The sequence below is a fragment of the Aegilops tauschii genome, chromosome 1 (assembly GCF_002575655.3).
Source record: "Aegilops tauschii subsp. strangulata cultivar AL8/78 chromosome 1, Aet v6.0, whole genome shotgun sequence".
Taxonomy (NCBI): domain Eukaryota; kingdom Viridiplantae; phylum Streptophyta; class Magnoliopsida; order Poales; family Poaceae; genus Aegilops; species Aegilops tauschii.
In genome coordinates, this window is record NC_053035.3 from 5,169,851 (window position 1) to 5,181,053 (window position 11,203).

Below are 11,203 nucleotides of genomic sequence, written 5' to 3' on the forward strand. Positions count from 1 at the left end.
AGCATTGTGCGATATTTCAAATTTAAACTACAATATTTCACAAGCTAATACACTTTTCATAATAATTATGGATCCCTATAGTAGCTAGGCCGTGGAGATGCACGGGTTGATGACTAGTAATCTATAGTTTGACATGAAGACATAAATACTCAAGTAATGCTAACACGCAACCATGCCTTTTAAAATAACAATGCTAAAGAAAATTATCCCTAGCCCATTATGCTCAATCATTGATCCATTTATAAAACACAGTCGAATGTCAATCATACTCCATTCACACACATGATCACATGACCCTCTAGTTGGTGTTTTAATGAGAAGGATGAGACTCAACATAAAAATAAATAGAACGACCTTCACAGAGGGAAGCATTGATTTACAGTGGTGCCAAACCTCAAGTTTTAAAAAGAGATAAAAATTTTATTTTGGGAGGCCTGCTTTTCTTGTCAACGACAACGACTCAAGGCTTTCGATACCTTCCATGTTATATACATCATAGGCGGTTCCCAAACTGAAAAGAAATTTTTTGCTCCCCGTCATCGTTCCATGGTTTTGAGACTTTTTTCCCTTTTTTCCATTCACATTCGAAGGAGTTTGTTTTCCCACCTTTCCTTTCACAATCCATGTCTAGCCGTATTCACGGGTGCCCTCCATAACAACACATTCTAGGAAATTCAATTTATTTTTGGGACTGGGCATCCCTTTTATTACCGCCACACTCTCGTGCAATGACAAGTGAATAAACACTCATCATGAGAATGACATATACAACACGGAATTCATCGTCCACCCCTTATCACTTCATGAGCAATACAGGCACACAAAAGAGAAGTTTATTTTAAAAATTATTAGAGATGGCACATGCATATTTACTTGGGACGGCAATGAAATACCGTATATAGGTAGGTATGATGGACACAATTGACAAAACAAGTTTAAGGTAATGGATGCACAAGTAGTATTCCCGCTTAGTACAAATGGAGGCTAGCAAAATGGTTGAGAAGCGACCAACTAAGAAACTGTAATGATGCACATGCATACATTAAACATAACTAACACCGAATAATGCACCACAAGTAGGATGTACTTCATTGCATAACTATTGACTTTACGTGCTTTCATAGGGAATCATAAACCTTAACATCAATATTCATACTAGAGCATAATTATTCATGAACATAACTCACATATCATCATCTACATATCTCAAAATTGTTGCAAAGAATCAAATTTTTCATGTCCCATAAATTTTTATACTAGTTATCATTATGCTTCTTGAATATTCATCATATGGAGACCAAGCTTATAGCTTGTACATTTTACCATAAGTATTTTCAAACTCTCAAAAAGATATAAGTGAAGCATGAGACTAATATTTCTATAAAATTTCTAGCATTCTCAAAAAGATATAAGTGAAGCATGAGAACAAGTTTCTTCAAAAAAAAAGCACCACCGTGTTAAAAAAGATATAAATGAAGCACTAGAGCAACCACCTAGCTCAACAAATTTAAGTGAAGCACAAAGGGCAATTCAAGCAAATCATGATGACGTGAAGCTATCTCAAGCAAATGTGTTCAGAGGTGATGATTTTGATAAACTAAAAATAAACAAAGCAAAGACACATATCATACAAGACGCTCCAAGCAAAACTCATATCATGTGATGAATAAAAATACAGCCTCAAGTGCGTTACCAATAGTCATTAGAAGAAAGAGGGGATGCCTTCCGGGGCATCCCCAAGCTTCGACGCTTGAGTCTCCTTGGATATTACCTTGGGGTGCCTTCTTAGTGCATCCGTTTGTTGGAAATATGCCCTAGAGGCAATAATAAATGGTTATTATTATATTTCTTTGTTCATGATAATTGTCTATTGTTCATGCTATAATTGTGTTATCCGGAAATCGTAATACATGTGTGAATACATAGACCACAACGTGTCCCTAGTAAGCCTCTAGTTGACTAGCTCGTTGATCAACAGATAGTCATGGTTTCCTAACTATGGACATTGGATGTCGTTGATAACGGGATCACATCATTAGGAGAATGATGTGATGGACAAGACCCAATCCTAAGCATAGCATAAAAGATCGTGTAGTTTCGTTTGCTAGAGCTTTTCCAATGTCAAGTATCTTTTCCTTAGACCATGAGATCGTGCAACTCCCGGATACCGTAGGAGTGCTTTGGGTGTGCCAAACGTCACAACGTAACTGGGTGACTATAAAGGTGCACTACGGGTATCTCCGAAAGTGTCTGTTGGGTTGGCACGGATCGAGACTGGGATTTGTCACTCCGTGTGACGGAGAGGTATCTCTGGGCCCACTCGGTAATGCATCATCATAATGAGCTCAATGTGACTAAGGCGTTAGTCACGGGATCATGCATTGCGGTACAAGTAAAGAGACTTGCCGGTAACGAGATTGAACAAGGTATTGGGATACCGACGATCGAATCTCGGGCAAGTAACATACCGACTGACAAAGGGAATTGTATACGGGATTGATTGAATCCTCGACATCGTGGTTCATCCGATGAGATCATCGTGGAACATGTGGGAGCCAACATGGGTATCCAGATCCCGCTGTTGGTTATTGACCGGAGAGGCGTCTCGGTCATGTCTGCATGTCTCCCGAACCCGTAGGGTCTACACACTTAAGGTTCGGTGACGCTAGGGTTGTAGAGATATGAGTATGCAGAAACCCGAAAGTTGTTCGGAGTCCCGGATGAGATCCCGGACGTCACGAGAGGTTCCGGAATGGTCCGGAGGTGAAGAATTATATATAGGAAGTCAAGTTTCGGCCACCGGGAAAGTTTCGGGGGTTATCGGTATTGTACCGGGACCACCGGAAGGGTCCCGGGGGTCCACCGGGTGGGGCCACCTATCCCGGAGGGCCCCATGGGCTGAAGTGGGAGGGCAACCAGCCCTTATGGGGCTGGGAGGCCCCCCATGGGCCCCCCCTGCGCCTAGGGTTGGAAACCCTAGGGTGGGGGGGCGCCCCACTTGGCTTGGGGGGCAAGTATCCCCCCTGGCCGCCGCCCCCCCATCCAGATGGGATCCTGGCCGGCGCCCCCCTCCCAGGGGGCCTATATAAAAGGGGGGGGGGGGAGGGAGGGCAGTAGTATTACAGCCTTGGGCGCCTCCCTGCTCCCCTGCTACACCTCTCCCTCTCGCAGAAGCTCGGCGAAGCCCTGCCGAGACCCGCTACGTCCACCACCACGCCGTCGTGCTGCTGGATCTCCATCAACCTCTCCTTCCCCTTGCTGGATCAAGAAGGAGGAGACGTCGCTGCACCGTACGTGTGTTGAACGCGGAGGTGCCGTCCGTTCGGCACTCGGTCATCGGTGATTTGAATCACGGCGAGTACGACTCCGTCATCCACGTTCATTGGAACGCTTCCGCTCGCGATCTACAAGGGTATGCAGATGCACTCCTTTCCCCTCGTTGCTAGTATACTCCATAGATGGATCTTGGTGAGCGTAGGAAATTTTTTAAATTATGCTACGATTCCCAACAGTGGCATCATGAGCCAGGCCTATGCGTGTAGTTACTATGCACGAGTAGAACACAAAGCAGTTGTGGGCGTTGATGTTGCCAATTCTTCTTGCCGCTACTAGTCGTATCTTGTTTCGGCGGTATTGTAGGATGAAGCGGTCCGGACCGACCTTACACGTACGATTACGTGAGACAGGTTCCACCGACTGACATGCACTAGTTGCATAAGGTGGCTAGCGGGTGTCTGTCTCTCCTACTTTAGTCGGAACGGATTCGATGAAAAGGGTCCTTATGAAGGGTAAATAGAAATTGGCAAATCACGTTGTGGTCATACGTAGGTAAGAAACGTTCTTGCTAGAAACCTACAAACCACGTAAAAACTTGCAACAACAATTAAAGGACGTCTAACTTGTTTTTGCAGCAAGTGCTATGTGATGTGATATGGCCAGAAGATGTGATGAATGATATATGTGATGTATGAGATTGATCATATTCTTGTAATAGGAATCACGACTTGCATGTCGATGAGTATGAAAACCGGCAGGAGCCATAGGAGTTGTCTTTATTATTTTGTATGACCTGCGTGTCATTGAATAACGCCATGTAAATTACTTTACTTTGTTGCTAAACGCGTTAGCCATAGAAGTAGAAGTAATCGTTGGCGGGACGACTTCATGAAGACACAGTGATGGAGATCATGATGATGGAGATCATGGTGTCATGCTGGTGACGAAGATGATCATGGTGCCCCGAAGATGGAGATCAAAGGAGCATAATGATATTGGCCATATCATGTCACTATTTGATTGCATGTGATGTTTATCATGTTTTTGCATCTTATTTGCTTAGAACGACGGTAGTAAGTAAGATGATCCCTTATGATAATTTCAAGAAAGTGTTCCCCCTAACTGTGCACCGTTGCGAAGGTTCGTTGTTTCGAAGCACCACGTTATGATCGGGCGTGATAGATTCTAACGTTCGCATACAACGGGTGTTGATGAGCCTAGCATGTACAGACATGGCCTCGGAACACACGCAATACACTTAGGTTGACTTGACGAGCCTAGCATGTACAGACATGGCCTCGAAACACGGAGGACCGAAAGGTCGAGCATGAGTCGTATAGAAGATACGATCAACATGGAGATGTTCACCGATCTTGACTAGTCCGTCTCACGTGATGATCGGACACGGCCTAGTTAACTCGGATCATGTTTTCACTTAGATGACTAGAGGGATGTCTATCTGAGTGGGAGTTCATTGAATAATTTGATTATATGAACTTAATTATCATGAACTTAGTCTAAAAGCTTTACACTATGTCTTGTAGATCAAATGGCCCACGTTGTCCTCAATTTCAACGCGTTCCTAGAGAAAACCAAGCTGAAAGATGATGGCAGCAACTATACGGACTGGGTCCGGAACCTGAGGATCATCCTCATAGCAGCCAAGAAAGATTATGTCTTAGAAGCACCGCTAGGTGAAGCACCAATCCCAGAGAACCAAGACGTTATGAACGCTTGGCAATCACGTGCTGATGATTACTCCCTCGTTCAGTGCGGCATGCTTTACAGTTTAGAACCGGGGCTCCAAAAGCGTTTTGGGAAACATGGAGCATATGAGATGTTCGAGGAGCTGAAAATGGTTTTCCAAGCTCATGCCCGGGTCGAGAGATATGAAGTCTCCGACAAGTTCTTCAGCTGTAAAATGGAGGAGAATAGTTCTGTTAGTGAGCACATACTCAGAATGTCTGGGTTGCATAACCGCTTGTCTCAGCTGGGAGTCAATCTCCCAGATGACGCGGTCATTGACAGAATCCTCCAGTCGCTTCCACCAAGCTACAAGAGCTTTGTGATGAACTTCAATATGCAAGGGATGGAAAAGACCATTCCTAAGGTATATTCAATGCTGAAATCAGCGGAGGTGGAGATCAGAAAAGAACATCAAGTGTTGATGGTGAATAAAACCACTAAGTTCAAGAAGGGCAAGGGTAAGAAGAACTTCAAGAAGGACGGCAAGGGAGTTGCCGCGCCCGGTAAGCCAGTTACTGGGAAGAAGTCAAAGAATGGACCCAAGCCTGAAACTGAGTGCTTTTATTGCAAGGGAAGTGGTCACTGGAAGCGGAACTGCCCCAAATACTTAGCGGACAAGAAGGCCGGCAATGCCAAAGGTATATGTGATATACATGTAATTGATGTGTACCTTACCAGTACTCGTAGTAGCTCCTGGGTATTTGATACCAGTGCGGTTGCTCATATTTGTAACTCAAAACAGGAACTACGGAACAAACGGAGACTGGCGAAGGACGAGGTGACGATGCGCGTCGGGAATGGTTCCAAGGTCGATGTGATCGCCGTCGGCACGCTACCTCTGCATCTACCTACGGGATTAGTTTTAAACCTCAATAATTGTTATTTAGTGCCAGCTTTGAGCATGAACATTGTATCTGGATCTTGTTTAATTCGAGATGGCTACTCATTTAAATCCAAGAATAATGGTTGTTCTATTTATATGAGAGATATGTTTTATGGTCATGCCCCGCTGGTTAATGGTTTATTCTTGATGAATCTCGAACGTGATGTTACACATATTCATAGTGTGAATACCAAAAGATGTAAAGTTGATAACGATAGTCCCACATACTTGTGGCACTGCCACCTTGGTCACATTGGTGTCAAGCGCATGAAGAAGCTCCATGCAGATGGACTTTTGGAGTCTCTTGATTACGAATCATTTGACACGTGCGAACCATGCCTCATGGGTAAGATGACCAAGACTCCGTTCTCCGGAACAATGGAGCGAGCAACCAACTTATTGGAAATCATACATACCGATGTGTGCGGTCCAATGAGTGTTGAGGCTCGCGGAGGATATCGTTATGTTCTCACTCTCACTGATGACTTAAGTAGATATGGGTATGTCTACCTAATGAAACACAAGTCTGAAACCTTTGAAAAGTTCAAGGAATTTCAGAGTGAGGTTGAGAATCAACGTGACAGAAAAATAAAATTCTTACGATCAGATCGTGGTGGAGAATATTTAAGTCACGAGTTTGGTGCACACTTAAGGAAATGTGGAATAGTTTCAAACTCACGCCGCCTGGAACACCTCAGCGAAACGGTATGTCCGAACGTCGTAATCGCACTCTATTGGATATGGTGCGATCTATGATGTCTCTTACCGATTTACCGCTCTCATTTTGGGGCTATGCTTTAGAGACTGCCGCATTCACTTTAAATAGGGCTCCGTCGAAATCCGTTGAGACGACACCGTATGAATTATGGTTTGGGAAGAAACCTAAGCTGTCATTTCTAAAAGTTTGGGGATGCGATGCTTATGTCAAGAAACTTCAACCTGAAAAGCTCGAACCCAAGTCGGAGAAATGCGTCTTCATAGGATACCCTAAGGAAACCATTGGGTACCTTCTACCTCAGATCCGAAGGCAAGATATTCGTTGCCAAGAACGGGTTCTTTCTGGAGAAGGAGTTTCTCTCGAAAGAATTGAGTGGGAGGAAAGTGGAACTTGATGAGGTGATAGTCACCCCTTCCGCACCGGGAAGTAGCGCAGCGCGGGAAGATGTTCCTGTGGTGCCTACACCGACTGGGGAAGAAGTTAATGATGATGATCATGAAGCTTCGGATCAAGTTGCCACTGAACTTCGTAGGTCCAGAAGGACACGTTCCGCACCAGAGTGGTACGGCAACCCTGTCTTGGAAATCATGTTATTAGACAACGGTGAACCTTCGAACTATGAAGAAGCGATGGCGGGCCCGGATTCCGACAAATGGCTAGAAGCCATGAAATCCGAGATAGGATCCATGTATGAAAACGAAGTATGGACTTTGACTGACTTGCCCGATGATCGGCGAGCCATAGAAAACAAATGGATCTTTAAGAAGAAGACAGACGCGGATGGTAATGTGACCATCTATAAGGCTCGACTTGTCGCTAAGGGTTATCGACAAGTTCAAGGGGTTGACTACGATGAGACTTTATCACCCGTAGCGAAGCTGAAGTCCGTCCGAATCATGTTAGCAATTGCCGCATACTATGATTATGAGATATGGCAGATGGACGTCAAAACGGCATTCCTTAACGGCTTCCTTAAGGAAGAGTTGTATATGATGCAGCCGGAAGGTTTTGTCGATCCTAAGAATGCTAACAAAGTATGCAAGCTCCAACGCTCAATCTATGGGCTGGTGCAAGCATCTCGGAGTTGGAACATTCGCTTTGATGAGATGATCAAAGCGTTTGGGTTTACACAGACTTATGGAGAAGCCTGTGTTTACAAGAAAGTGAGTGGGAGCTCTGTAGCATTTCTCATATTATATGTGGATGACATACTTTTGATGGGAAATGATATAGAATTCTTGGAAAGTATAAAGGCCTATTTGAATAAGTGTTTTTCAATGAAGGACCTTGGAGAAGCTGCTTATATATTAGGCATCAAGATCTATAGAGATAGATCAAGACGCCTCATTGGTCTTTCACAGAGTACATACCTTGACAAGATATTGAAGAAGTTCAATATGGATCAGTCCAAGAAGGGGTTCTTGCCTGTATTGCAAGGTGTGCAGTTGAGCACGGCTCAATGCCGACCACGGCAGAAGATAGAGAAAAGATGAGTGTCATCCCCTATGCCTCGGCCATAGGGTCTATTATGTATGCCATGCTGTGTACCAGACCTGATGTAAACCTTGCCGTAAGTTTGGTAGGAAGGTACCAAAGTAATCCCGGCATGGAACACTGGACAGCGGTCAAGAATATCCTGAAGTACCTGAAGAGGACTAAGGATATGTTTCTCCTTTATGGAGGTGACGAAGAGCTCGTCGTAAAGGGTTACGTCGACTCTAGCTTCGACACAGATCTAGATGACTCGAAGTCACAAACCGGATACGTGTATATTTTGAATGGAGGAGCAGTAAGCTGGTGCAGTTGCAAGCAAAGCGTCGTGGCGGGATCTACATGTGAAGCGGAGTACATGGCAGCCTCGGAGGCAGCACAGGAAGCAGTCTGGATGAAGCAGTTCATTACCGACCTAGGGGTGATTCCCAATGCGTCGGGCCCGATGACTCTCTTCTGTGACAACACTGGAGCTATTGCCCTTGCGAAGGAGCCTAGGTTTCACAGGAAGACCAGGCATATCAAGCGTCGCTTCAACTCCATTCGTGAAAGTGTTCAAAATGGAGACATAGATATTTGTAAAGTACATACGGACCTGAATGTAGCAGATCCATTGACTAAACCTCTCCCTAGGGCAAAACATGATCAACACCAGGACGCAATGGGTGTTCGATTCATCACAATGTAACTAGATTATTGACTCTAGTGCAAGTGGGAGACTGTTGGAAATATGCCCTAGAGGCAATAATAAATGGTTATTATTATATTTCTTTGTTCATGATAATTGTCTATTGTTCATGATAATTGTCTATTGTTCATGCTATAATTGTGTTATCCGGAAATCGTAATACATGTGTGAATACATAGACCACAACGTGTCCCTAGTAAGCCTCTAGTTGACTAGCTCGTTGATCAACAGATAGTCATGGTTTCCTGACTATGGACATTGGATGTCGTTGATAACGGGATCACATCATTAGGAGAATGATGTGATGGACAAGACCCAATCCTAAGCATAGCATAAAAGATCGTGTAGTTTCGTTTGCTAGAGCTTTTCCAATGTCAAGTATCTTTTCCTTAGACCATGAGATCGTGCAACTCCCGGATACCGTAGGAGTGCTTTGGGTGTGCCAAACGTCACAACGTAACTGGGTGACTATAAAGGTGCACTACGGGTATCTCCAAAAGTGTCTGTTGGATTGGCACGGATCGAGACTGGGATTTGTCACTCCGTGTGACAGAGAGGTATCTCTGGGCCCACTCGGTAATGCATCATCATAATGAGCTCAATGTGACTAAGGCGTTAGTCACAGGATCATGCATTGCGGTACGAGTAAAGAGACTTGCCGGTAACGAGATTGAACAAGGTATTGGGATACCGACGATCGAATCTCGGGCAAGTAACATACCGATTGACAAAGGGAATTGTATACGGGATTGATTGAATCCTCGACATCGTGGTTCATCCGATGAGATCATCGTGGAACATGTGGGAGCCAACATGGGTATCCAGATCCCGCTGTTGGTTATTGACCGGAGAGGTGTCTCGGTCATGTCTGCATGTCTCCCGAACCCGTAGGGTCTACACACTTAAGGTTCGGTGACGCTAGGGTTGTAGAGATATGAGTATGCGGAAACCCGAAAGTTGTTCAGAGTCCCGGATGAGATCCCGGACATCACAAGAGGTTCCGGAATGGTCCGGAGGTGAAGAATTATATATAGGAAGTCAAGTTTCGGCCACCGGGAAAGTTTCGGGGGTTATCGGTATTGTACCGGGACCACCGGAAGGGTCCCGGGGGTCCACCAGGTGGGGCCACCTATCCCGGAGGGCCCCATGGGCTGAAGTGGGAGGGCAACCGGCCCTTAGTGGGCTGGGACGCCCCCCATGGGCCTCCCCCCTGCGCCTAGGTTTGGAAACCCTAGGGTGGGGGGGGGGGCGCCCCACTTGCCTTGGGGGGCAAGTATCCCCCCTGGCCGCCGCCCCCCCCATCCAGATGGGATCCTGGCCGGCGCCCCCCTCCCAGGGGGCCTATATAAAAGGGGGGGGGAGGGAGGGCAGTAGTATTACAGCCTTGGGCGCCTCCCTGCTCCCCTGCTACAGCTCTCCCTCTCGCAGAAGCTCGGCGAAGCCCTGCCGAGACCCGCTACGTCCACCACCACGCCGTCGTGCTGCTGGATCTCCATCAACCTCTCCTTCCCCTTGCTGGATCAAGGAGGAGACGTTGCTGCACCGTACGTGTGTTGAACGCGGAGGTGCCGTCCGTTCGGCACTCGGTCATCGGTGATTTGAATCACGGCGAGTACGACTCCGTCATCCACGTTCATTGGAACGCTTCTGCTCGCGATCTACAAGGGTATGTAGATGCACTCCTTTCCCCTCGTTGCTAGTATACTCCATAGATGGATCTTGGTGAGCGTAGGAAATTTTTTAAATTATGCTACGATTCCCAACACCGTTGCATGGCAATCCCTACTCCTTGCATTGACATCAATTGATGGGCATCTCTATAGCCCGTTGGTTAGCCGCATTGATGTGAGACTATCTTCTTATTTTTGATTTCCCCTTATTGATCTCTATCATCATGTTCTATTCCATCCATAGTGTTATGTCCTTGGCTTACCGTCATGTATTGCGTGGGGGTTGAAAAAGTTGAAGCACGTTAAGAAGTATGAACCAATTGCCTGGATTGTCATTGGGGTAGTGCATCATAAATACTTTGTGTTAAGAAGATGGAGCATGATAGGATTATATGATTTTGTAGGGATAACTTGGGTTAGCATCGTTATTTTGAAAGGCATGATTGTTTGTTAGTATGCCTGAGTATTGATGTCTTTATAGCAAATTATAGACTATTGCTTTGAATCATTCGGATCTTATTATTCATACCGTAAGAGAGATTACATGATGAAACATGTTAGGTAGCATTCCACATCAAAATATTTGTTTTTATCATTTACCTACTCGAGGACGAGCAAGAATTAAGCTTGGGAATGCTTGATACGCCTCCTATCTGTAATGTTTTATTGTTTCGTGCTATTATATTGTCAATCTTGGATGTTTTATATGCAACTTTGTGCTATTTTTGTAT